This window comes from Felis catus, chromosome D4 (assembly GCF_018350175.1).
Source record: "Felis catus isolate Fca126 chromosome D4, F.catus_Fca126_mat1.0, whole genome shotgun sequence".
Taxonomy (NCBI): Eukaryota; Metazoa; Chordata; class Mammalia; order Carnivora; family Felidae; genus Felis; species Felis catus.
In genome coordinates, this window is record NC_058380.1 from 18,329,671 (window position 1) to 18,335,560 (window position 5,890).

Sequence of the window (5,890 nt, forward strand, 5' to 3'; positions counted from 1 at the left end):
TTTCGTTTGTTCGTTCATTCATTTTGAAGAAATTACCTGTATTAAAAAGAGAAAAAGGTACTTGCCATCTTCAAAAACGTACAGAACTTTTAACTATTATCTAGTTTTATCTGTGAACTGAGAAATTTTGTTGAACCTGCTCCAAATGGTTGTCTCCATTTTCTCAAAATATTTGTGAAGTGAGATTTCTCTTCAACAAATGGAGAAACAGAAGGAAATCCACATCACAAATGATATTAAAAAAAAAAACCCAATTCCTGAAAAAAAGATCCTTGCACATCATCTAAAGCACCTGCTGCCTTAGGCAACCGGGCGCTGAGAACATGAGGCACCCCCCAAATTCCTGGGGTCGGGGGAAGGGCACAGGGGGAGCTAGACCGCTCTGCCCCCTCCCTGGGCCCTCAACCCCAGCAGATACCTGTACTTAATCTGGGCCTAAGACATCCCTCCACGCTTCTCTTTGCCTTCCTATTTTCCAACGCCATCATTTCATCGACGTGTTTTTACTTTAGTGCAATTCCCTGTTTATTCCACACAGAACCCAGATGATACCAGGGTCTAGCCGTTCATCGGTCATCTCCACCAGTGCCACGGCCTTCCAGTCTAAAGTGTTCTCAGGAAGTGTTGCTAATTCCCAGGGAATTGCATTCGCGACCTCCTCTGTCCTCAAGGGCAACTTCCCCATTATCAGTTCTGGCCTTATATCCACCTAAGCATAAGACACCTTTCAAGTTTTTCCAGAAGGATCCACTTCCACACAGAAGCAAGGTGCCAGCCACACTGCAGCCAATATGTAATCGTACCCCCCCCACCCCGATTGTTTGTCTTACAAATCCTCTCCTGGGCTAAGTGCTCTCAGGTCTTTACCCCACATCTTATTCCTCCCCTCCTTATCTCTCTCCTGGTATCCCTCTCTCTCCCCAGCATTTACATTCTCCTCTTTTTATACCAAACAGTTCAGTTCTCCCAAGTCCCTGTCAGCCTGCGCACCTGATGTTTTCCTGACACGACAGTGGGTGATACCTTCCTTTCTCATAATCCTCTTGAGGGAGGAACTGTGGTTGTACGTGGCAATATCTTTCATTTGTTTTCAACCATACTATGGTCATTTCCTCCATGAAGTGTTCCCTGAATTTTCTCTCCTACTTTCCAACATTTCAACAAAATCCCTGTTGACCTCTTAATACCTCTAAAATGCAATTAATGAGATCATTTATTTGATGGTATGTATGTTTCCCTATCTATCTATCGATCTAAGTACTTTTCTCCCTCTGTGTTAACAGCATATATAACAGAGTTGTGATACATCAGTGAGCTGCTGGCTCAGGAGAGATACACATACTCATGTGTATCCTCCATCTCTTCCCAACCCTTCCATAATTCATTGACTACTTGTTGGGATCTTGGGGTGGGGCAGGCTCTGGGCAGGAGAAGGAGTGGGGATCCATTAGCCTGTGTTAGGTCTGAGAGGGTCACGGGATGTCCCCTTGAGTAAGACAGAGGGTCCTCTGAGAGGAAGAACCTAGGAGACAATGACGGTTACCACCCAGACTCGCCATGCAGACGAGGACGCCCCAGAAGACTTGTCTCCATGTCTCCTTCACCAGGTGGCTACGGGCATAGAATGCAGGGCTGCTGGTCTGAGCACCTGCTCTCGTTTGCTTTTTGCCCCCAAAGAGTTGGATGTCCTTGTCAACAGTGACTTCTAAAGTGTTCCCAGACTTCACCTGGTAGCCTGACCTCAGGAGTCTGGGAGATAATCCGCCCCCCGTTTGCCTTTCTCCCCAGTTTGGAAATGCTCCCCCTTGATGACTGGTGTTTCCAGGTGCTTGTGGACATCAAGGAGGAGGAAGGAGTCTAGCAGCCTCCACGAGAGAGCACCTCTCCTCCCCCCGCCCCAGAGAGGCCTCTGGTGAGTGGTAGACAGGAGCTCCTGCAGGACGAGGCAGTGGGAGAAGGGGTGGACCCGACCACGGGAGACACTGCCTCCAGGGAGGGCTGAGAGGTCTGTGCCTAGGACTGCGGGGACAGGAGAGGCCAGGCCTCTGGGCTCTTTGTGGAGGAGTGCTCGGGGCTCAGTAGGATTGGAATCTCATCCTGTGAGTCCGAGTTAGGTGGAGGCTGCCCGAGGTGGAGCCGAAGGTGAGGTGCAGATGACAGCTGGGTGAGTCAGTGATTCATGGGGCGGGTTGGAGAATGTTTTCCTCAGGGCCGTTCCAGTCAGCCTCTGCGAGCTCTCTTCCCCACAGGTCACCCGGGCTCCTACCCGCCCAGAAGGGGCTAACCTGAGCTAGGACCTACTATCTCTGTGGCAATGGTGATTCATCTCTTCCTTTTCTTCCCTTATCCTTTTCTGGAGAAAAGGGGTGAGTGAAGGCATCTGGGAAGCTGGGGCCATCCTGGCCATCCTGTCGCCTGCGGGGCTCCTGGCTGGCGCTCGCGTCCCCTGTCTCCTGCAGCCACCGGGGAAGCCCCCTGTTGAAGGTAGCTCTGTGCAAACTTTCCATCAAGATTGCTGCACAACGGCCGGGTGAGCCGCACGTCCTGTACTGTGGGAAGATGCCGCTGCCTCTGTCCCCACCCCGGCCAGACCCCAGCTTCCCTGCCGGAGTCCCCTGTAACCTTGGCCTCCTCATCTCTGGCCTCCAGCATGCAGTCAGCCCATCACCGCCCTTTTCTTCTCCCTCACCACGGGGTGTCTCTCTGGCCCTGGGTCTCCATTTCTCAATGGCCTGTTTGTCACCCCGTGGTGTGACACTTCCTTCCTGGCCACAAAGCTCCCTCAGATGCTACATCCTATTACCCAACCAAACTTGGTCCTCAGGACCCGATCTCCTCACCTAATCTCACCTTGAGGTCATTTATCTCTCACCTATTGAAAGAGCCGTAGTTCTTGTGTATTAGCAGGTAGGGTCCCAGCCTGGATGCCTTCCCATTATTGCCATGGATTCCAGTCTGCTTCCCCAGCCTAGAAGGTCTAGAAGGCCTAGAAGGCCTAGAGGCTCTGGGCATAGGAGGAGTGTGGACCTCGCCTTCGGCGCTTGGGTCGGAGCAGATAGCCTTGGCCACAGGACCAACTCACCACCCCCCGCTCTGGGCCCATCGTGCTAGGGCCACTCGGGTCTCTCTTGGAGCCAGGCTGGCTAGGTTCTGGGCTGCCAAATCCAGCTCCGGTCTGGGGGACTCTAGGACCCTGATTCCAGGCTCTGAGCAGGTAGACTTAGGCCCTAAGCTCCAGGCCAGCACCAGTGTGTAATGAAAAAGCCACCGGGGCTTTCCGACATAGCAACGTTGCCATTTATTTATTTATTTATTTATTTATTTTTATTTATAGTTTATTTTGTGTTTTTTTTTTTAAGTTTATTTGGAGAGAGAGAGTGTGCACGCGCACAAGTGGGTGAGGGGCAGAGAGGAGGAGAGACAGAATCCCAAGCAGGCTCCATGCTACCAACGCAGGGCCCGATGTAGGACTCGAACCCACAGACTGTGAGATCACGACCCGAGAGACGCTTAACTGACCGCAACACCCATGCGGCCCTATTTATTTGTTTTTAACGAATGCTTATCTTGAGAGAGACAGGGCGTGTGTGCGAGTGGGGAAGGGGGGGAGAGAGAGGGAGAGAGAATCCCAAGCCCTGCACGGGGCTCGATCCCACAACCGTGAGACCATGACCTGCACCAAAACCAGGAGGCCGGCACATAACCGACTGAGCCACCCAGGTGCTCCCCAACATTGCCTTGTATACTGGGAGGCGTGGAGAAGATAAGGCCGTGGGCTCCCCTGGTTCTCCCAGGTGATCGATCTGCCCGCCGTAGCTCCCAGATGAAGGGCTTAGAAAAACAACGCTTAGCTCCTGTCAAGTGAGGCAAGCTGGTTCCCAGCCTAGACTCTGGGAAGACTCATTTCTGCTGTTAAGAATCCATTCAATAATACCGTAATCCGTCATGTCATCGGTCTGTCAGTACACCTTGCAACTTTTTTCTTGAAAACTGGGCGCCGTATAGCGAACAAAAGGAATGGAGGAAAATCAGTGTTTGGTGGGAGGTTTTCTGTGTATCTGACCAAGCATTAGGCCGTTTGCTGTCTGCGTTAGCTGCACGTGTCAGAGGCTAACCTTCTCTGGTGTCTTTGTTTGTGTCACCCCTGTGGTTTGGGGGTCTCCCTAGAGACTCGTTAAATATTGTCTGAGACACGCAGTTCTTTCTGTTGTATTCCCCCGTTACATAGGAGCCCTGCTGATACGGTGGTGAGATGTGGGGAAGGGGGAAGTACGCTACAGTCGCATGATTAGGTCTCAGTCTTGAGTGAGCCTGTGTCCCTGGGCGGGGACCCTCCCCGTGCTTCTCAGCTTCACTGCTTTTTCTCCTATAAAAAAAACAGCTGATGGGGGGGTGAGGCTGGAGTTGGTGATTTTCCGTCTTTCTTTCAGGTCATTTGGGCTCTGGTAAGACCTCAGGAAGTTAGGCTCTCGAGGGCAGATCTTGTAAAGAACAAAATATTCTGGGTGTATATAAAAATGGCTACTTTGTCCTTCCCTTGCTGGAAGCGCTGGGGGATTCTTCTCTGATCTTCCCTGCCGATCCGGTAGGGGCCCAGGAGATCAAAGTCATGACAACGGTGTGAGGTTCCCCCTCTGACCGCCCACCCCCCTTGAATTCCTTACTCTCAAGACTTGTCCACACGGAGACCTCCAGCCATTTGTCAGTTACAGTCTAGGTGTTTCTACGCTGGCACTGGTCCCCATTGGAGGTCTCTGCTTCTAAGCTTCCACTCGGGTACGTGTAGTTCTCTGTATCTGCCTCTTTGTCACCTCTATTTTAGGAGCAGCTGTTTGTCCTATGACCCCCGTTCTCTGATGAGATATAAAAGTGTCTGTGTTTTGGTTTTCATTTTTTTTTTTCTTGTGTGGACAGGAGAGACAACTTCTAGGCTCCTTACACGCTGGCCTGGAAATTGGAAGCCTCCTTCCATTTAACCAGATTTTTCCAAATTGAAGTTAAGAGATACTCAGTTATCATCCCTTAGGCCCGTGACTCCCACGGGTGATCTTTTTCATGTTCCCGAGGCTCACCGAAGGTGAGGTGGTGATTAAAACAGCTCCGAGACTGGCCTTGTGTCTCCTAGGAAGTCATTAGCGGAGCCCGAATTTTGCTTCTCTCCATAGTCACAATCAGATGGGAGTTCCACACCCAGGGGCTAGTACGAGACCTGTTCCAAGTGACGAGAGGGCGGCATCCACGAGAGATGCCCCTGGTCTCGTGCTGTTTTCAGCACTGGCGTCTTCTCCCCTTTTCCGACTCTTGCCCGTATGGGAAACCAGGAGGGTCCACAAAAGCAAGAAAGCTCGTTTGCTGAACCACGATGGAGAGGTGAGCACATCCCGGACGAGAAAATGTTTTCAAATGCGTCCTGCCCACACCCAGGGCCCACAGCTACTAATCCAGATTCCATTATTCATCGTGTGCAGCATCTGCTGGTGTTGCTGGCATTGAACACAAAAGCAGTGGGGCGCCCCGGGGCTACACACACCAAGCCTTCCGCCCCACGCATATAATTTCAGGGGTACACTAGGCACGAATGTACTGATGCCTTGGTGGTGGAGACCACCGTAAAGTCCCCAGAGCCCCGCTTCTTGGACCACAAATTACTCTCTGATGTCGGGTGCGGTATATGGGGTTCATATTCCTGGAGGCAGCCTTCACAGAACGCTTGGATTCCCCAGACGGCACCAGAATCCCCAGTTTAGGGCAGGGTCTCATGGTAGAGGAGGGAGTTCTAGCCTTTGAGGGCTTTCCACTGTCTCCGGAAACCCCAAACGAAACTGGCTTGTTTTCTTATGGCCACAGGAACAGGTATGGGTTTCTTTAGGAACACCAAGGGGCATTTTAG